Source organism: Oryctolagus cuniculus, chromosome 12, assembly GCF_051225735.1.
Source record: "Oryctolagus cuniculus isolate XC-2025 breed Fujian yellow rabbit chromosome 12, ASM5122573v1, whole genome shotgun sequence".
NCBI classification, from domain to species: domain Eukaryota; kingdom Metazoa; phylum Chordata; class Mammalia; order Lagomorpha; family Leporidae; genus Oryctolagus; species Oryctolagus cuniculus.
In genome coordinates, this window is record NC_142878.1 from 88,882,368 (window position 1) to 88,905,323 (window position 22,956).

Here is a 22,956-nt window from a genome sequence, read left to right on the forward strand (position 1 = left end):
GAATTTCATACAGTGTCTTGGAATGGAGAGTGAAAAGAATGAACAAGAAATAAGTGTAATCTTTTTACCTTTTGGATTGCTGAAAATGGTCAGAATGGATATATGTGTTTTTTACAACTATGACATCACTCTACCTCAGGCTCACTGAACAATTTCAGGCAGTAAATGTGCAATGGTTTACATAATCTTCAAGTATGTCTAAAATCTCATTGCTAAGTAGCAAAGAGAAAATGTAAATTCTGACCAGGTCAAACGTTTTTTAAAATTTCATATCATACGCTGCTTGTGTGCACGTTCGGTGCAGACCTGGTACCTCTTTTGTGAAGCGGCAGCTGAGGAGACCCCGGCGCTCGCCATGGCCGACGAAAAGCTCAAGGAAGGAGTCAAGACTGAGAACAACGATCATATTAATTTGAAGGTGGCGGGGCAGGATGGTTCTGTGGTGCAGTTTAAGATTAAGAGGCATACACCACTTAGTAAACTAATGAAAGCCTATTGTGAACGACAGGGTTTGTCAATGAGGCAGATCAGATTCCGATTTGACGGGCAGCCAATCAATGAATCAGACACACCTGCACAGTTGGAAATGGAGGACGAAGATACGATTGATGTGTTCCAGCAGCAGACGGGCGGTGTCTACTGAAAAGGGAACCCGCTGCTTTACTCCAGAACTCTGTCCTTCAGACCAAGAACACATTCTCAGCCAGAAAACTGCGACTGGGTTCCACCACACCCTGACTACTGCAGCATAGTCTCTCTTCTTTCACTTCCCCTCCCCATTCCTTTATTGTACATAAAGTAACTGGTGTATGTGCACAAGCATATTGCATTTTTTCTTTTCTTTCTCTCCTTTTTTTTTTTTAAACTAAATGGCCAATGGTATGTTTTGATTGACATCAAATGGAGATGGAATGGGGAAAAATCCTGGTTCTGTGAAAATACCCCCTTTCTCCATGAGTGGCATGCTCATTCAGCTCTTATCTTTATATTCCAGTAAGTTATTTTGCTCTCACTGTTTTAACAAAAAAAACCAACAACATAAAAATCCTTGCATACCTTGTTTGATTGGAGAATTTTAATGTTTTTCATTTATCATTGTAAAACCAAGGACAATTTTATAACTTTTTTGTACGTAGCTGTTACATGTAGGGCAATCTGTCTTTAAGTAGGGGTAAATTACTCTTAAAAAAATGAATCCTAGATAGTTTTCCCTTCAAGTCAAGCGTCTTGTTGTTTAAATAAACTTCTTGTTTAAAAAAAAAAATTTCATATCATATTATCACAAACACTTTCTACTTAAGACTTTATGTACATAAAATATTTTCAGATTTTGAAAATCAGTTATTTTATTGGTAGAATAGCAGGCTTATTTATATGGAATTTTGAATTATGAATGTGCTACAATCAATTCCAAATACATTTTTTGCTACATCAAGTTGTTTGATATAGTAAGGACATTGTGTTGTTTTTGGTTTTTTGTGTTTTTTTTTTTGACAGGCAGAGTGGACAGTGAGAAAGAGAGAGAGAAAAGTCTTCCTTTGCCGTTGGTTCACCCTCCAATGGCCGCCGTGGCCGGCGCGCTGATCTGAAGGCAGGAGCCAGGTGCTTATCCTGGTCTCCCATGGGGTGCAGGGCCCAAGCACTTGGGCCATCCTCCACTGCACTCCTGGGCCACAGCAGAGAGCTGGCCTGGAAGAGGGGCAACCGGGACAGAATCTGGCGCCCCGACCGGGACTAGAACCCGGTGTGCCGGCGCCGCTAGGCGGAGGATTAGCCTAGTGAGCTGCGGCGCCGGCCTAGAACATTGTTTTAACTGTGATTCTATGTTCTACTAAACTTCTTTTACTATTACTCAAAAAACATTTTTGATGTTGAATATTTTGATTATTTTAAAGTAGTATTCACAGTAATACCAAATGTTTCTTCTTTGACAGAATGAACATCCAGAAACTGTACTCTGATTATCCCAAATGGATGTCAAGGACTCAGATATTTGAGCCATATCTTGCTGCCTCCCCAGAAGCGCATTAGCAAAATGCTGAATGGAAAGCAGAGTAGCCAGGATTCAAACCAGGCATTACAATATGGGATGTGGGCAGCCTAAGGAGGGACCACTGCACCAAACACCTAGGCTCACCTGTCATATTTTGACTTTCCCAGTTTTATTTGTGTGTGTGTTTCAATGCTGTGTTTTTTTTGTTTGTTTGTTTGTTTGTTTTTTTAAGATTTATTTATTTGAAAAGCAGAGTTACAGAGAGGCAGAGGCAGAGAGAGAATCTTCCATCCGCTGGTTCACTCCCCAGATGGTCACAACTGCCAGAGCTGGGCTGATCTCTCTCTCTCTCTCTCTCTCTCTCTCTCTCACACACACACACACACACACACACAAAAGATAAGGAGGAAGGACAGTGATCAGCTACTAAATCACAATGAAGATCAGTCTCCTTAGTTCTGAAATAAATCTTCTTACCAAGATACTACAAAACAACTACAGAAGACGACTCCTAGATGCATAATACCATTAAAAGGAGTCTTATACTATGTACAAAAATGACTGTCCCTCATCCAGAAATTTGGTTGGAGCTGAAGTATCTGGCATCTCTTTGAGAATACGGATCTGTTCTGGAGAGAACAGTAACACAAAGGAAATAACTGAGGATTAATATATAGACACCTCTTGTATCCAGAGTACACACAACCCAAAGGTAGGAACCTTTTCTTCTATGTCTTCTGAGTCCCTCAAAAGGAAAGCAGTTATCGACACAAGGCAGGTACAGAAACATTTATTAAATGGGTGAGGTCAGCACTGCAGAAGCAAGGGAAAGGGAAGACATCAAAGAATCATAGGATTTCAGAGCCAGAAGTATACTTGGAAATTCTGTTTCAATTACACCTTTCATAATTTGAGAAATTCTGTAATTGAATTAAAGTAAAACACTTGCCTATGACCAAATATATCATCAAATTTATGACTCAATTCTCATGGCTTTTAATTTTAAGTTCTACTGTGCCATATTTCTGGAAGAGAACAACTCCTTAAGGAAATCTGTGTGTTAATTAGTTAACACGGGCTTTGAAGGCCAAATACATTCATATGTAAATGAGAAGTTAAATTGTCAGAAGAGTTGAGGTAGTAAGCAAGTAAGAAATAGAACAGATAACAAAAATAAAACAAACAGATAAAATCAAAAGGGAAAAAGTTGAACACAGACAGCAAAAACAGGAATAAAAAGGGTGGCCAAAAGTATAAAAGGAATAAAAGTAAAAAAAAATGGAGAAAGAGGATTGGAAAATTGTGAGAAATGTTTAAAGAGGGATAGTAAGATGGTACATGGAGAATTTTTAATGCTGTTTACAGTTTTTTAAAATAAACTATGACACTGACCATTCCCAAAGTGAAATCTATAAACTAATAATATCCAGTCAACCCACAATCTTACACTGAAAATCTGTTCCTATTCAGTACCACATATTCACTTGTACGTGATGCTTATCAGACTAGAGTGGAAGGGAAGTTTGGTTTTAAAGATCATCTCTTGCACCAGCTTGTTTTACTTCATTTCCCCTGTGTACATCATCACTATATTGCAAACTTCTTACTTCCTCTTTGAATTACCATTTGCATTTGTTAGCACCTAAAATTAATTGTTGCTATCACTGGAATACTTTTCTCTCAAGCAACACAATATGTGGTTTTTCTTTTCTATTTTTTTTTTTTTTAAGATTTATTTGTTTTATTTGAAAGGCATAGATACACAGAAAAGGGCTGGCACTGTGGTGTAGTATGTTAAGCTTCCACTTGTGGCACTGGCATCCCATTTGGGCTCTGGTTTGAATCCTGGCTGTTCCACTTCAGAGCCAGCTCCCTGCTAATGGCCTGGGAAAACAGTGGAAGACAGGTCAAGTGCTTGGGCCCCTGCACTCATGTGGGAGACCTGGAATAGGCTCCTGGCTTCAGATTGGCCCAGTTCTGGCCATTGAGACCATCTGGGGAGTAAACCAGTGGATGAAAGACCTCTCTGTCTGTAAAACTGCCTCTCAAATAAATACTTTTTTAAAAAAATGTAAATATTTATCTATTTAATTGAGAGGCAGCATTACGGAGAGGGGGAAGGGGAGGGGGAGGGAGAGAAATCTTCCATCCACTGATTCACTCTCCAAATGGCTCAAATGGCTACAGCTGGGCCAGGCCAAAGAAAGTAGTCCAAGTTACCCACGTGAGTGGCAAAGGCCCAAGTAGTTGCTGCTCTCCCAGGCAAATTATCAGAGAGCTGGATGGGAAGTGGAGGAGCTGGGACTCAAACTGGCATCCATATGTGGGATGCCAGCACTACAGGCAGTGGCTTAACTCACTGTGTCAAAGCGCCAGCTCCACAAATAAAAATATTAAACTCAATGCTGGTAATGCTGTAGGGAAATAAGCACACCTATAATTGTTAATGGGGGCTGCTGTTGTGGCATTAGCAGGTAAGCCACCACCTTTGACACTGACATCCCATATGGGTGCCAGTTCGTGTTCTGGCTGCACCACTTCAATCCAGTTCCCTGCTGATGGCCTGGGAAAAGTTGGAGAGGATGGCTCAAGCGCTCAGATCCCTGCACCTACATAGGAGACATGGATAGGCTCTTAGCTCCTGGCTTCGGCCTGGCCCAGCCCCAGTGGTTGTGCCCATCTAGGGGGTAAACCAGCAGATAGAAGATTGATCTCTGATTTTCAAAACAAAAAAGCTTTTTAAAAAATTGTTAATGGCACAGTGAATTTGAACAATTTTTCTGAAAAGTAATCCAGCAATTCCTTAAAACTGTACTCTTTTAAATTAATTCTATTTTGATAATCTCAGGATAATATTATTTTAAAAATCAAATACTTGGTTTAGGGGCCGGCGCTGCGGCGTAGCAGGTAAAGCCGCCGCCTGCAGTGCCAGCATCCTATATGGGTGCCGGTTCGAGTCCCGGTTGCTCCTCTTCCAATCTAGCTCTCTCTGTTATGGCCTGGGAAAGCAGAAGTTGGCCCAAATCCTTAGGTATCTTCACCCTTGTGGGAGACCTGGAAGAAGCTACTGGCTCCTGGCTTCGGATCGGCTCCAGCTGTTGCGGTCAATTGGGGAGTGAACCAGCAGATGGAAGACCTCTCTCTCTCTCTGCCTCTCCTTCTCTCTGATAACTCTGCATTTCAAATAAATAAATAAATGTTTTAAAAAAAACCTCTTGGTTTAAATACAGTACTGACAACTAAATCTTAAGATTCTTATAATTTGGGGCTGGCATTGTGGCACAGTGGGTAAAGCTGCATCTGTGATACTGGCATCCCATATGGGTGCCAGTTTGTGTTCTGGCTACTCCACTTCCATCCAGCTCCTTGCCAGTGGCCTGGGAAAAGCAGCGAAAGATGGCCTGAGTGTTTTAGTCCCTGCCACCCATGTGTGAGACCTGGATGAAGCTCCTGGCTTCGGCCTGGCCCAACCCTAGTGGTTGCAGTCATCTGGGGAGTGAAGCAGCAGATGGAAGACCTCTCTCTTTCTCTCTCCCCCCATGTAACTCAGACTTTCAAAATAAATGGATGAATCTTTTAAAAAGAAATTCATAAAATTTTAGCATAGAAAAGGGTCTAAATAATCTTTAGTTGGATCTCATCATTTTGTGGATGAGTCAAAGTCTAGAAGGCTAATTTGACTTGCTCAAAATATCAGTTCATCAGCATCAGAGCAAGGCTGAAACTCCTTATCCTAGATCTCCTGCTACTGTACCACATACACTACTGCACAGAAGCTTCGAACAATGTCCCAGAACTGAAAAGGATACACACACCAGCTTAGTGAGGTTGTATGATATAGTGCTCTAAACATTCTAATGGTCAGGACCAGCCCTGGACAAAGTATATCTTCGTTAAACTCCTTTAACCTATGTTCAGTAATCAAACCATCCTTGATCTCTCCCTTTCTTATTTTTATTTTTATTTTTTTGGACAGGCAGAGTGGACAGTGAGAGAGAGAGAGACAGAGAGAAAGGTTTTCCTTTTTGCCGTTGTTTCATCCTCCAATGGCCGCCGCGGCCAGCGCATCGCGCTGATCCGAAGCCAGGAGCCAGGTGCTTCTCCTGGTCTCCCATGTGGGTGCAGGGCCCAAGCACTTGGGCCATCCCCCACTGCCTCCCCAGGGCCATAGCAGAGAGCTGGCCTGGAAGAGGAGCAACTGCGAAAGAATCCGGCGCCCCGACCGGGACTAGAACCCGGTATGCCGGCGCCGCAAGGCGGAGGATTAGCCTAGTGAGCCGCGGCACCGGCTCCCTTTCTTATTTCCAAGAAAACTTACTGTACCACTAAATGCTAATTATTCTCAAATTTATATCACGAGTCGTAACTCACCACTGAGATCCAAAATGCTGACTTGACAATTTTACTTATATAACTACAGTCAGAACAACTATTTCTTTGGAAATCTCGTTTAGTCCTGAAGCCACTTCCCTAACGAAAACATACTTACAGGAAAAACATAAATTGGAACATGAGATCTGGCCTGTATATATAATCAGTTAAGATAGTTGATAGTCTCAAGGGACTGTGGACTCCAAAAACAAAAAAATGAGTTATTTGGGGAGTAAAATTAGGAGTAGGGGGCTAGGAAGACATATTGGTAGTTTTTTACAAATCTAGATAAAACATACTCTTACCATATGATTCAGCAATGGCACTTCTTGGTATTTAACCAAATGAGTTGAAAATATATGTCCAAACAGGGCCAGCACCACGGCTCAATAGGCCAATCCTCAACCTGCAGTGCCGGCACACCGGGTTCTAGTCCCAGTCGGGGCGCTGGATTCTGTCCCGGTTGCCCCTCTTCCAGGCCAGCTCTCTGCTGTGGCCCAGGAGTGCAGTGGAGGATGGCCCAAGTGCTTGGGCCCTGCACCCCATGGGAGACCAGGAGAAGCACCTGGCTCCTGGCTTCGGGTCAGCGCGGTGGGCCGGCCGCGGTGGCCATCGGAGGGTGAACCAATAGCAAAAGGAAGACCTTTCTCTCTGTCTCTCTCTCTCACTGTCCACTCTGCCTGTCAAATATATATATATATTTATATTTATATGTCCAAACAAAAATTTGCACATGGACGTTTATGGCATATTCTCTCCTTTCCTGTATTAATTTTCTCACCTTAGCCATTTTTCAGTACCTAACATATTAAACATTTTACATATTTGTTTGATTTATCCTCTCTCATAATTTTATGTTCCATGAAGGTAGGATTTTTGCTGTTATATTCACTGCTGTAAAACCAGCAACTAGAACAGTGCCTGGGGAACAGTATGTGGTAAATACTCATATGTGCTGAGTGAAAGAATAAACAAACCAAGGTATTCATATCTAAAGGAATAATTTTAAAATGTGGCAGCTCTCATGACTGGATACCATGCAGCAGTCAGAATCAATGAAACAGATGTAAACATAGAAACAAATAAATTCTTAAATTTAGTGTTGAATGAAAATAGTACACATAAAGGTGTCTACTGCAAAATAAGATTTATATGAATTTAAAACAAATACATATCCAAAACAGCATTACAGTTTTCAAAGATATATTCAGGATGAAAGATTCAATATATTAAAGTGCAAACCTATGGGGGAAAGGGAATGGGAGGGAAGACGAGCAATAAAAGGACAAAATAAAATTAAAGCAAGGTTCTACACAGTGACAAAAATGTCATAAAATGAGAAATTATGATTAATGGGGCAGATGTTTGTGGAACAGGGGTTAAGTAATCACTTGGGATTTCCATAATCCATATTACACTGCTAGTTCAACTCCTGGCTCCTCCACTTCTGATCCAGCTTCCTGCTTAATGAGCCTGGAAAGGCAGTGGATTATGGCCTAAATACTTGGATCCCTGCCAACTACAAGGGACCCAGGTGAAGTTCCAGGCTTCTGGCTCCCACCTGGCTAACTCCTAGCTGTTACAGGCACTTAGGGTATAAACCAACAAATGCTGGTCTGTGTCATTCTGCCTTTCAAATAAATAAATAAATCTTTTTTAAAAGAGAGAACTATGATTAAAGTAATTATCTCTACCTGGGATGTTCTAATCCTACTTCCTCTCAAAGACGGATATTTAACCACTGGTTTCATCAAAACTCAAATCAGTGTGACCTTCAGAAAAAGCCATTTCAGTAAAGCATTAGGATGGAGGAAAGCCCAACTGAAAAGAGCTAAGGAGACATGAAAGATAAGAAAATAAAAATAAGCCTTTGGAATTTTGATGTGAAGTGGAAATAGAGAAACAGTGTAACAGGGATAAAGGCATGAAATCAACAAAGGGCCTTTTTAAAAAAAATGAATAAAATTAAGGGAGGTACGCCTGACAGTCATCCAATAGAGAGAAAGACAGAATGAGCATGAGACAAAGCAAAAGCTTTGAGAAGGTATCAGAGGCTGGGATCTAAAGCATCGAGGACCTTATCTTTGCAGCAAGGATTTACCTCACTGTAAAAATAAGCTATACACAGTAAACATCTGAATTAAAAACTTCACTGAACATGCAGACTTCAGTGATGCAGGCTCTTAACCTCTTTCGAGTCATGAATACTTCTGAAAATCTGATTAATGCTATGGATCTCCTCTGACCTAAACACACTTACAGATATTTAATTACCACTTTAGATAATCCATGCAACAGGTCTGTTTTTTGTTTTTAACTTTTTAATTAAAGTATAACATTTATTAAAAAGTGTGTTACTCCAGCTACTATCACAAAGTGAACATATTGCCTATTATAAACACCTCTCAGGTCAATAAATGGTACATTACTAGTAACAGGAAGCCCTCTTAACCATCCCAAAGAGACTTGAATTCTAATACTAGACTTCTTTTGCTGTTTGTAGACTTTGTATAAAATGGAACATGGAAGGACTCATATAATATGCACCCTTTTAGTCTAGCTTTTTTTTTTTTTTACTGTGTAACATTTTTTTGAGATTTATTTATTTATTTGAAAAGCAGAATGACAGAGAGAGAGGGAGAGAGAAAAACAGATCTTCCACATGCTGGTTCACTCCCAAAATGACCACAACAGCCAAGTCAGGGCCAAGCAGAAGCCAGGAGCCAGCAACTCCATTGTGGTCTTCCACACAGGTGGAAATACTTGGGCCAGGTACGTTGGCAGAAAGATGGACTGGAAACAGAACAGCCAGAACCTGAACCAGCTCACCAATATGGGATGCTGGCATCATAGTCAATAGCTTAATCCACTGCACCACAACGCAGGCCCCTACAATATGATTTTGAGATTCAGTCATGCTCATACTCACAGCCATAGTCTGCTCATTTTAATTTTCACATAGTTTTTCATTTTAAAAATATACCACAATTTTATTTATTCATTCTATTGTTAATAGACATTGACTGTTTCCAAGTTAGGGTATTTTAAATTATCACAAATTCATGCATAAATATTGTGCACATGCTTTGAAACATGAGTGCATGTATTTTTAAAACAATACCTAATAATTAATTGATAGTAGATATGACATATGTATACTCAACTCTGGTAGATAATACCAGTTTTCCAAAGTGTCTACAATAAGGCTTTATATTTTATGGGTAAGATGACTAGGAGGTAAATATAAACCACATTATATACTTTATATATGTATTGACATGCCACAAGACATCTCATAACTATGTACAATTTTTATGTATCAGTTAAAATAAAAACTAAAAGGGAGAATAAAATCTAAAAAAATAAAAACAAAAACTTTTTTTTGACTAAACACTCTAAAATAGTGCTTTGTGTACAGGCATTTGGCATAGCAGTTTAGATACCACTTGGGACACCCATATCCCATAACAGAATGCCTGGGTTCAAGTCCCAGCTCTGCTTCTGATTCTAGCTTCCTCTTAAGTAGCAGGTGATGGTTTAAGTACTTGTGTCTCTCCCACCCTTCTGGAAAATCTGGATGGAGTTTCTGGCTCCTGGCTTCAGCCTGGCCCAGGGCTAACCCCAGCTGTTGTGGGCATTTGGGGAGTGAACCAACAGACAGGAGATTTCTGCTTCTCTCTGCCTTTCAAATAAAAAGTAAAAACAAAACAAAATAAAATAAAATATTGGTTTATTGCTTTAAATTTTAATTTAGTCATTGCTGAATACAACTATATACAACTACAAGAAGTAGGAAGGCATAATAGTTAAGTGCTCTGGAATCACTTTAGCCAAATATAAATTCTAGCATGGGGCAGCCATTGTAGTGTAGCAAGTCAAGCAATCACTTGGGATGCCTATACTGCATATTGGAGTGCCTAGTTCCAGTCTCAGCTATCCCTATGCTTACAGTCCAGTTTCCTGCTAGTGCACCTGGGAAGGTAGTGGATGATGGCTCAAGTACTTGAGTGCAGAGTAGGAGACCCAGATGGAGCTCCTCACTCCTGGCTTTGGCCTAGCCTAGTCTAGCCCAGGCTGTTGCAGACCTTTGGCAAGTAAACTAGTAGATGAAAGATGCCCCTCTCCCTGTTTCTCCTTCTCTGTTTTTTGCTTTTCAAGTAAATAAATAAATCCTAGCTCTATCCAGGATTAGATTATCAGATAAGCAAATAGGATTGTGCTTAGGATATTATAAAATGGGGAAACAAAGAAAAGTTAATTCAAATAATTTCATTTCATTTAAATATTAATTAAGTACTTATTTTAAAATCAGAACTCTGTTGATTCTGCTTATCTTCTGCTTATTTTATGGTTTGGTATTGACTTTGTTTTGAATTACATTAGTGGCACTGCAATCACTTCAATGCTTGGTGATATAAATGTTTAGAGACAGGAAAGCATGACTGATTCTTTCATTCTTTCATCTGACAAGTACTTCCTGAAGGTTTATTAAAATGGACATGTATCAGTTTTATTTTTTACTGTCCATCATCTGATCTCCCTTCCTATGTTTAGAGAATCTGCTGCTTTGTGTGCCTTGGAAGTTGAGTCTTCCAGCCAACCATGAAAACCAAGAAGGTTGGATACTTGCTCTATTTTGAGATCAGGTACATAGATTGATCAATCAGATGTACCCATGCAGAATTTGAATCTAAAGCTAAAGTTGGAAAAACAGCTTAAATTTCATTCTTACATTTCTTTCTGTTATGTGAGCATATAGCAAAAAGTCATCAGTTTACCACTCAAAATCAATCCTCATCTGAATTTGACCCTGCTGGCACTCTGATCTCAGACTTCCAATATCCAGACTATGAAAAACACAGTTTCTGTTGCTTATAAGCCAGAAATAATACAGATACAGAGCATGCAGTGACAATATTTCAAGGGCATCCAGTGGCATCAATGGTATCTTGAACAGGATAAAGAGATTCCTATGGCTCTTACTCTGGGTATCATCTAGTCCTGAGATTTATTTCCTATTTGCTCTTCCTGTTTTTTCTCTGGGTCTAGTTCTCCAGTATTCTAGTCATTTCTGTAGGCTAATCAATATCATTCCAGTGAATTCCTTATCTTTTGCTTTGCCTAACAAGAGTTGATCTCCATCACTTGAAACCAAGAATTCTGAAATGGTACCCCTACCAATGTGCCAGGCTCTGTACTAGGCACCAAGAATACAAACCCTGACTTTTAGGAGTTTAATAGAAAGGCAGACAAGGGAATAAACAATTTGATAAATGGTAACAGGAATATTCATAGCACAAGAATACACAGCTTGGGCCAGAGTCATAAAAGAGATATCACCTAAATCTTGAAATACATATAGTGTAATAGAAGAGAGAAGGAAGGCCATTCTAAACAAGAGGAGGAATAAGCACACAGGTATCACCTTTTCTTTTCTCTGCTTATCACCTCTCTCATAAATGTTATTAAAAGTCTATTTCAACATACCTCAATAAAGCTTGAGGGAGGGTGCATATTTGAAGGATTAGCAGGGGTGGGGAATATCCAGCCCATTGGCCACATAAGGTCTGCAAAATCATTTGGTCTGGCCCTGCCAAGGAAACTGCAGGTAGAACTCAAAATTCAATAAATCTATAGCAGGGTCATTTTTAAGTTGATGATTCTGTATGGCCGAGGAATGACGTTATAAATACCCAGATGGCCCTTCGCAGAAAAAAGGTTTCCAGCCCCTGACTTTAAGTGAGAAAGTCAGACTGGCAGGTTTGGGAAAGGCAGAAACAGTCACAATGTTGATGACATTGGTAATATTTTTAAGCTTTCTATAGGAAAATGAACTTCGTGCCTGAAACACACACATGTACACAGCAGTACCACCCACCAAGAACACAAAGCTGATCACAGGTATCCCAGCCCCTTCCCTTCCTCACTTCAGTCACTTCTCAGAACAGTCAATTTGGGTTTTTTGGGTTTTTTTTTTTTTTGGTTATTTGTGATGGGGTGGAGTAGGAATCATGAATGAGTGGATAAAGGAATTGAAAAAGGAAGTAGAGGTGTTAATCAACTGATCAGAGTAGTGAAGCACAAAACATTCTGCCAACTGCCTATGCTGGTTTTGGCTTAACAGTAGGTATAATCCTGTTTGGGAAAAAAAAAACTGATATAAAATAATATTTTATAAAATAACATACATACTCTTTTCTGTTAAATTATAAAATTGCAATATTGATTTAAGTCATTAGAGATTTATCATTTAAAATAAATTAGGCTTATACTATGTATCACTTTGCTTATTTTTATAAAAATTGTACTCTTGGTAAGCTTTGTAAGTACCACCATTTTCCTTAAGAATTATGTATTTATTTCAAAGGTAGAGATACAAAAAGAGGAGAGAGAGAGAGAGAAAAAAAAAAGAAAGATCCATCTGCTGGTTCACTCCCCCAAATGGCTGCAATGGCCAGCTGAAGCCTGGAACCAGGAGCTTCATCGGGGTCCCCCAAGTGGGTGCAGAGGCCCAAGTAGTTGGGCCGTCCTCTGCTGCCTTCCCAGATATAACAGTAAGGAGCTGGATTGGAAGTGGAGCAGCCAGGACCCAAACTGGTGCCCATATGGGATGCTGGCACTGTAGGCAGAGGCTTAGCCTTTCACGCCACAGTGCCACCCCCACGCACTACCATTTTCAGTTATCCACTGTATGGAAGAAAAATCCACCACAAAAAGGAACTAACAAACCAATGAACCTATCACTATTAGAAAAATCTGATAAGGAAGCCTAACAGCAAATAATCAATGACATCTCATTCTCAAAAGTGACTTCAAAGTTATAGAAAAAAATGATTTGAGTATTCTAAAATCTACAACTGCTTTTGAAAAAGGTATTATTTACTACCATGTGAAGGACAGGGCTGGAAAGTTCTAATTTCAGTTTAAGATGAATGATATAAATTCACTTCAGCCATTCTGAACTACTTAACAGTTCTCCCTTTAATCAACTCCAATTTACCTTTGCAAATTCAGTTTCTCCTACCAAAATACCCATTCAAATGGCTAGCTCCTGGTTTGAAGCCTTTCCTACCACTTTCCCCATAAGAGACTGTCATTTTCTGGGGCTGGTGCTGTGGCAGGTTGATCCTCCGCCTGCGGTGCCAGCATCCCATATGGATGCCGGGTTCTAGTCCCAGCTGCTTCTCTTCCAGGCAGCTCTCTGCTGTGACCCGGGAGGGCAGTGGAGGATGGCCCAAGTGCTTGGGCCCCTGCACCCACATGGGAGACCAGGAAGAAGCACCTGGCTCCTGGCTTTGGATAGGTGCAGCGTCGGCTGTTGCAGCCACTTGAGGAGTGAACCAACAGAAGGAAGATCCTTCTCTCTCTCTTTCACTGTCTGAACTTTGTCAAAGAAATAAATAAAATCTTAAAAAAAAAAAAAAAAGAGAGAGAGACTGTCATTTTCTTATGCTTCAAGAATATCCTGCACATACCTCAATTATGGTTATCATATTAACATGGTAATTATTTCTTTGAATATTTATCTTCTCAACTGGATTATTAATTTTTTTGAGAGTAAAGCAATGTCACATCTCCATCTCTGTAAACACCTGTTTTAGCACAGTCCCTGCAGAGTAGGCAATCAGTAAATATTGGCTAAGTGAAAAAAGACATGACATACTAACAATGGTACTAATATAAGGTTAAAGGTATAAACAATTTTGTGTTCATTAAATAAAGTAAGGCAAACTTCGAATTCTGTATGCAGAAGTTAAATTTTCCCCTCTTGCTTTAACTTGAAAAAGGGAGAGATTTTTACAGCTTTCACAATAATCATCTATAGCTTCAGGGCAGTATCATTTAAGTTCTCTACTTTTTTAAAAAAAAAAAAAATTTGTTGATTTATTTACTTGAAAGAGTTACACAGAGAGGAGAGGCAGAAAGAGAGGTCTTCCATCTGTTGGTTCACTCCCCAGATGGCCGCAACGGCTGTAGCTGTACCAATCCAAAGCCAGGAGCCAGGAGCTTCTTCCAGGTCTCCCACACAGGTGCAGGGGCCCAAGGACTCGGACCATCTTCTACTGCTTTTCCAGGCCATAGCAGAGAGCTGGATTGGAAGCTGAGCAGCCAGGACTCGAACCGGTGCCCATATGGGATGCCGGCACTGTAGGTGGCGACTTTACCCACTATGCCACAGCACTGCCCCCAAGTTCTTTACGTCTATATAAAGCCACTGAGAGGATTTTATTTATAAAATATCAATTGTATATATCATGGCTTAGTATTCCTTGTAATCACCACCATTTTGAATACCTATTTAGCTCTGTCCTCAGAGAGCTGTATATCCAGTATCCACTCCTGTAAAAAGTGGGCTTAAAAGTCACGTTCTATAAAATCCTGGTTTTGTTCAGATACTTGCTTCAAGTTGGATTTTCTCTCAGGGGTTTAGAATGGGATCATAGAACCATGAGCCAATATATGAATTTAAAAGATATGTCAAGCCAGGCAGAAAAATGAATTTGAGCAAGTAGGGAGAAGTAGAAAAACCTTGCTGCCCCAGTGTGGTTAAAAACAAAAACAAAAACAAAACAGCTGCATGGATTACTGAATAGTTTCTAGTTCCTGGTCCTCTCCCCTTCATGAGGCTTGGTGATCATCAGGTACTGTGAAATCCCTGGTATACGTGCCATTAATTCCATTTTTTGAGTAAGTTATGTTGAATCAGTTTCTATTACTTACAAACGTTATTTACGAAGTGCCAAACATTGTTCTAAATACTTGCACTAACAAATTTAAGCTTATGAAGTCATCCTTATCCCCATTTTACAAGGGGGACACAGAAGTACACAGAGATAACACAAACAACAAAGCCAGGTTTCAATCCCAGGCAGCCCAGGTCCACAGCCAACTACTTTATGCTTTACACTGCCTCTCTAGTTCTGCAATAATTCATTCAACACATTCTTATTGAGTGCCTTCTCTGGACCAGGCACTGTCCTAGGTACTTGAGGTTGTTAATAGATTATTCCAGGAAAGATCCAATAATACAGACAAGAGTGTGGTTCTGGGAAGGCTTTCTATAGGAAGTAATATCAGGGCTGAGTCTTAAAGGGTGAAAAGGAGTTACATAGGAAAACTAAAAGGGAAGGAGGGAACAAAGACTTTTCATGTAGAAGACTACAAATTGCAATGGTCAGCAATCCAAAAATATTCAGGGAATAGTATGGCTAGAGTGAAAAGTGGAAAGCAGAAATTATGAAAGGTAAAATTGGAGAATCAGTCAGAAGTCAAATTATGAAGAGGCTTATTTTTTAAGAGAAATAACATATCTATTTTAAATGCTATTTATCTTCATCTACCTGAAAGGCAAAGTGGCACAGAGAAAGAGATATAGAAATACAGAGGGAGAGAAGGAGACCACTGGGTCGGGGGGCAGGGAAGGTGGGTCAAGGCAGAGAGACAGGGAGATCTTCTATCCACTGGTTCTGAATTACCAGGACAGGGTCACGCTGAAGCCAAGAGCCTAGAATACAGTCTGGGTCTCCTATGTACACAGAAGCACTTGAAAATCCTCTTCTGTTGGCTCCCAGGATGCCGTAGCAGGAAGCTGGATTGCAAACAAATTTCCAGGCCCCAAAATGGCACTCCAATGCCCAATGTAGGTGTCCCAAAGTGAAGCTTAATGCCACAATGCCTTTTTTTTTTTTATTTTTATTTTCTTTCTTTTCATTCATTCATTTATTTATATTTGAGAGTTAGCTACAGAGAGAAGTATCCTCTGGTTGACTCCACAAATGAAATGAGCAGCCAGGCCTGGGACAGGGCTGAGGCCAGAAACCAGAACCCTATCTAAGTTTCTCATGGGGATGGTAGAAACCCAATTATTTGACCCATCACCCCTCCCTCCCAGGGTCTGCACAGACAGGATGATGGAGCTGTACTCAGTACTCAGAACCCAGCACTCACATATGGAACACAGACATGTTAACAACCATTAGATAGGCTAAAAGCTCATTCTACAAGGGGAGTTTGGATCTTTGTAAGACTTATTTATTTTGAGGGCCAGTGTTGTGGTTCCAAGTGGCAGGTTAATTTGGTGTGCCACAATGTCTGTCCCACATTTAGCATTTTAATGACATGGTGAGAGGTTCAGACTTTATCTAGTTGACAATGGACAATCAATGGAAAATTTTCAGAATTGTGTAGAAACACCATTCTGACAATTCTGGGAAGGAGAATCTCAAGGAGATAAAACCAAAAACAAGAAAACCAGTGGGAAGGTAAGGAAATGGTTTCTAATAGAGGCAGTAATTGAAATAAGGATGGTGGAAAAAATATTTAGGAGATAAATCTAGCAGAATTCAATAAATGAAGAGTTATAAGCAAAGAGGGAGGAATCCTGAATGATTCTTGTATTTCTTCCCAGGATACTGAAGACAGCAGTGGTCCATGATATATCTGAAACCACAGATAAAAAAAAAAAAGCTTTAAGTAGGTAAACAAATTCACTTTGGACAAGAGGAGTCTGAGATGAAGATGATAAGTCAGCAGTAAAGTAAGGCAATCTGATGCTTTGGAAGGATACTGATGCTGGAAAAATAACCCGGGGAGTAACTGGCAGATATCTGATAATTGAAACTACAGGGATAACTATAACTTAGGAAAATGTAAAGGCTTAAAGAACAAATGCCAAACATGGAAGCATTCTTCCTTATGGGACAGCAAACCCTCCAAGGAAATGATTCACACACTGAAAAGCTCCAGAACACACAAAAGGGGTGGTGTGGTGGGAGTCAAGGAGCAGAGTTTCTTGAGAAAGCGACCCACAGGATTATTATTATTGGTTACTTTAGTAAGCAAGAACAAGCTTAGTAAAAGAACTGGCAAAGTGGTAGAGATTAGACTACAGTAGGATAAAAAGTAAGAAAAAGAGGTAACTAAGCCAATGCAGACTATGATTTTCTCACCTGTAAAATTAAGGTAAAGGGTGATTTGATGCAAGGAACCTCACATATAATAAGTGCTACAGGCCCTTGTGGACTATTTTCACTTCTGCTCACCACACCTAGCCACAACGATTGCCCTTCTATTCTCGAACAGCCCAAGTTCTGTTGCCCTGCAATACTCTGTATTTGATGTTTTCTCAAGCTCTTTCCTCAGCTCTTCACATGGCCAGTTCTTTCTTGTCTGTCAAGTGTCATTTTCTAAAAAAGGGCTTCCCTAAGAAGTCCCTTGAGGAGCTTCTTTCTGTCATCCTCTCAGATCACCCTGTTTTACTTCCTTCAAAACTCTTACTGCTTTTTGAGCTGTTCTTGCTTATTTAGAAATAATATGCCAACAGGATTAAGAGTACACACTCCACAATCAGAGTGGTTGCACTCACACTGCGGCTCTGTCATTTGAGAGCTATGTGATCTTGGACAGGTTCTCTGTGTCTTAATTTCCTCATCTTTAAAACAGGCAAAATAATTACTTAATTCATAGATTACTTGTGAGATTTAAATGAGCAAATACATATACAGTACTATTCTGTCTAAGCCTTAGGAAATACTACTTTTGTGAGTGTTCTTTCTTAAGATCTACTTATTCATTTGAAAGTCAGTGTTACAGAGACAGAGGGAGAGACGGCGAGATCTTCCATCTACTGGTTCACTCCTCAGACAGCCACAACAGCAGAGGCTGGGCCAGGCAGAAGCCAGGATTTTCATCTGCTTTTCCCACGTGGGTGGCAGGGGCCCAAACACCTGGGTCACCTTCTGCTTTCCCAGGCCATCAGCAGGGAGCAGCCAGGACCCGAACTGGCACCCATATGGGATGCTGGTGCTGCAGGTGGATGATTAACCTATTACACCACAGCACCAGCCTTTATAGTACAAAATTATAATAACCTGGGTCCATTATTGGTCATTGTTCAATACATCCAGAAACTTCAAAAACCAAATAAAAACAAGTCTGTAATGTTTATTAACTATCCTGAAAATACTTCAAACAAAAAATTTTACAAATCAAAAAGATAGTCCAATAGAAAAAAATATAAAAGATAAGTACAGGTAAACCACTGAAGAATAAGCCAAAACACTAACAAAGAAGATGAAGAAAAATAAAAATAGGACAAAAATGAAATGTTATTGCACACCATTCAGATTGGAAAAAATCAACAAGTGTGACAACATTAACTGCTGGCAAGGATATGGAGAAACAGGAATTATTTGCCAATATTCTATAAATATCTCAAAAAGAGGAAAACAATTACATCCTAGGACCCAGCAATTTGACAATCATATACCTGACCTGGAGAAATTCTGCCATATTGCTTCTAGAGATACAGAGATGTTCATGAGGCAATGTTTAATAGATAAAAAACTGAAAACAATATAAATGCTCAGAGAAAATGATGCATTAGTCTATGGAACACAACACAACAGTGAAGGTGGATGAAGCACTCCCAAAGTACCAACAAAAATTGAGGGAGGGAAAAAGTAAAATGAAAAAAGCAAGTTTTAAAATACACATACCATGACATAACAATGTAAACAGCGCTTAAATTTACTAGCACATAAAAAATTCCAGCCAGTTTTAAGCACCCCATATAAATAAATAAATAATGTAAATAAACAATTTTTACAACAACCTCATGAAGTAGCTACTTCTATGTATTCTGATTTGCTGGATGAAAACATTGAGGCACACAAAGACTAAATAACTTGGCCTGTAATCACAAAATTATTAAATAGCAGAATCAAGATTCAAACCAAGAGAGTACTGCTCTAAAGTCCTCAGTCTTTCAGAGCACCCAAATAATGCCAGTGATATACTTTATGAACTAGGAAGGGAGATGAAGGGAGAAGGGAGAGGATGAAACCACGGAAGAACAAAAGGGATTTTAACTTAATTAGTAATGTTCAAGTATAAAGTTCTACACTGCTGCTGCTGCTTTTTTTTTTTTTTTTTTTTTTTTTTAAGATTTATTTATTTGAAAGGCAGTTACAGAGAGAGGTAGAGACACAAAGAGGTCTTCCATCTGCTGGTTCACTCCCCAAATTCACTCCACAACGGCTGGAGCTGAGCCAATCCAAAGCCAGGAGCTTCAACTGGGTCTCCCATGTGGGTACATCAGCCCAAGGACTTGGGTCATCCTCTGCTGCTTTCCCAGGTGCAATAGCAGGGAGGTAGATTGGAAGTGAAGCAGCCAGGGCTCAAAATGGCGTCCATGTGGGATGCTGACACTGCAGGCCAGGGCTTTAACCTACTGCAACACAGTACTGGCCCCTCTACACTACTTCTTTAGAATTTGGTGTGCTGTGTGTATATACACAGTTCTTTATTAAATATTTATCTGAAGTAAAAAAGAAAAATATTTTTGGTAGTTTTATTTATTTTAAAAACTTTTCAAAAATAAAATAGGATCAGCATTGTGGTGCAGTGGGTTAAGCTGACACATAGTCACCAGCATCCCACAAAGAAGTGTCCTGTTTGGTTCAAGTTCCAGTTACTTTGTTTCTGATCCAGCTTCCTGCTAATGAACCTGGGTAAGCAGCAGATATTAGCTCAAGGACTTGGACCCCTGCCACCCATATAGGGAGACCCAGGATGGAGTTCCTGGCTCCTGGTTTCTGTCTGGCCCAGACCTGGCTGTTGCAGCCATCTGGGGAGTGAATCAGATGAAGATCTCTGTCTCTCTTCAAAAAAAAAAAAAAAAAAGTCTCAGCCACAAAACAGTGTTACAGCAAAAAATAAAGGATATTTCAGGTGTTTTTGAAAACAAAAGCAGCTAAGCAATGGGAGCAGGGGTGGGCATTTGGCACTTGCATCTGTACTGGAGTGCCCTCCTGTCCAATCTCCTCTCCTTCCACTCCAGCTTCAGCTAATGGGCACCTGGGAGCCAGTGGATGATAGTGGAGTATATCAGAGACTCAAATTGGGTTCCTGGATCCTGGCTTTAGCCTGGCCCAGCCCTGTTGCAGGCATATGGGGACTGAACCAGAGGACGGAAGCTCTCTAATTTCTCTCTGCTTTTCAAATCAAATGAAAACAAATATATAAAAATTTAAACTGTATGAGTTTATGTATGCATATATATTATATATATATATATACATATATGGAAAATGTACTTTTAGATGGATCAAAAGATACAGGTTTTAGCAAAATACACCAGAAATGGTATCTTACTATACATTCTGATGGCTCATTATTTTCTATGATATATTTTTGATAGTTTGTCTCTTTTCTCTCTTGCTTTCTAGTTTGTGATTTTTAACAGATGGAAGCAAAAAAGGAACTAAGAAAGTGTTAGATGTGTTTAAAATTACAGTAATAGCCATAAATAAACATATAAATAGGTCTTCTGAATTTAAGATTCCCCTCCCTACAACCAAGTACTGTTCCAATGATTTATTTGCAAATTGTTTGTCTGGAACTCAAACATTTTCCCATTAAGAATGTTACAAAGAGCTTATGAGCACCTGAGGTGTCAGGCTATTAGCGCTGAAACAGGAAAAGCAGAATACACAATGTGTACTAATGGCCCAAAAAAGGGGGAAAAAAAAAGCATTCTCAGAGTTTGAAGGCAGAAATCATGTTTCATTTACCTTTATATCTTCAGTAACTAGCAAAATAGCTGGTATCTCATAAACATATAAATACTGACAGATGAAGTTAAAAGGAAAATATAATCTGAGGAGTCCATCGATGGGTGGCACTGTCAAGACAAAACAGGCTTTTTTTTTTTTTTTAATCTGTCTGTCTATCTATAAGGCAGAAAAGCAAACAGAGAGAGAAAACAGATTGAGACTTTTCTATCTACTGGTTCACTCCCATCATGGCTGCAACAGCCAGGGTAGGTCAGAGAAGCCAGGATCTCCATCCTGGTCTCCCACATGGGTAGCAGGGGCCCAAGCTTGTGGGCCATCTGCTGCTATCTTCTCAGACGCATTAACAGGGAGCTGGATCGGAAGCAGAGGGGATGCTGGCATGGCAAGAAGCAGCTCCATCTACTGTGCCATATCACCTGGCCCCCAGAGCAGTTTCAGCGTGGGAAACAAAGAGTGAGGAGGCTGGAGAAGAGCAATGTACATTCATATGAAACATCCATATATGTAAAACTATTACAAGGTTGGTGCTAGTAATTAAGAGAATGCCTTCACCTAAATTACCTGCTGTTTCCATTATTCTGTACTTGAAATAAGCACCATATTGTGGCTTGATTTTGCTGACAAAGAATCATAAATAATATTCTATCCAATTTATATGGAATTTTCCAATATTTTCTCCTATGACCCTTGAAAATATTTTATTTCACTTTTGTAATTATAAAAGTAATAATGGTGGGGCCGGCGCCATGGCATAGTAGGTGCTGGTTCGAGTCCTGGCTGCTCTACTTCCGATCCAGCTCCTTGCTGATGCACCTAGGTAGGCAGTGGGAAGATGGCCCAAATCCCTGGGCCCCTGGGCCCATGTGGGAGACCTAGAAGAAGCTCCTGCCTCCTGACTTCAGAGTGGCCCAGCTCCGACTACTGCAGCCATTTGGGGAGTGAACCATCGGATTGAAGATCTTTCTCTCTCCCTCTCTCTCTCTCTGCCTCTTTGTAACTTCACCTTTCAGATAAATAAATAAATCTTTTTTAAAAAAAAGTAATAATGGTTTAGAAGTGAGAACGGAGAAAAACACCAGATAAAAATCAGCCATCATTCTGAGAAGATACCTGTTAATATTTTCTTTCCTATCAAACTTTTTGCCACTTATAAGTAACGTGCTCTGAATAAGAATACAGTATATAATTCTTTATTTTCTGAATTTTCTATCAATATTATACTATACTTTCTCATGTTGTTAACTATTTTTGAAAACATGGTTGTTGGGCCGGCGCCGTGGCTCAACAGGCTAATCCTCCGCCTTGCGGCGCCGGCACACCGGGTTCTAGTCCCAGTCGGGGCGCCGGATTCTGTCCCGGTTGCCCCTCTTCCAGGCCAGCTCTCTGCTATGGCCCGGGAGTGCAGTGGAGGATGGCCCAAGTCCTTGGGCCCTGCACCCCATGGGAGACCAGGAAAAGCACCTGGCTCCTGGCTTTGGATCAGCACGATGCGCTGGCCGCAGTGTGCCGGCTGCGGCGGCCATTGGAGGGTGAACCAACAGCAAAGGAAGACCTTTCTCTCTCTCTCTCTCTCTCTCTCTCTCTCTCACTGTCCACTCTGCCTGTCAAAAATAAAATAAAAATAAATAAAAAAAAAGAAAACATGGTTTTTAATAGCAACATCCACCACAAAGATTATCATTAATTTCACCATTTCCACATAATAGAAAAATTTGACCGTTAAAATTTTTCACACTCTACAATAGCACATTATGTATGTTAACTGCTTCTTAAATGTAAAGTTCTACACTGCTCTTTCAGAATTCACAGTGGTAACTCCAATATCCAGTAGTACAGTGTGGAGTGCTAGACTCTCCCAACTCCCCCTCAAATTTTACTGAACAATAAAACATCGATCAATCTAGGGCATTCACAAAAAAGCAAATGGGGCAGGCATTTTTTAGCTTAGTGGCTAAGGTGTCAGTTAAGATGCCTGAATTTCATTTCAGAGTGCCTGGGTTTGATCCCTGGCTTGGT

At 40.1% G+C, this 22,956-nt stretch overlaps 1 protein-coding gene and 1 pseudogene across 16 annotated transcripts in view; one reads left to right on the forward strand and one right to left on the reverse strand.

The window, feature by feature from the left end:
• Window positions 1–22,956, reverse strand: part of DENND4A (DENN domain containing 4A) — a 132,046-nt gene that overhangs the window by 105,320 nt on the left and 3,770 nt on the right. The window lies entirely within an intron of this gene.
• Window positions 290–22,589, forward strand: LOC149123154 (small ubiquitin-related modifier 2 pseudogene; annotated as a pseudogene). The gene has a single exon (XR_016218274.1). The product of XR_016218274.1 is annotated as a small ubiquitin-related modifier 2 pseudogene (transcript).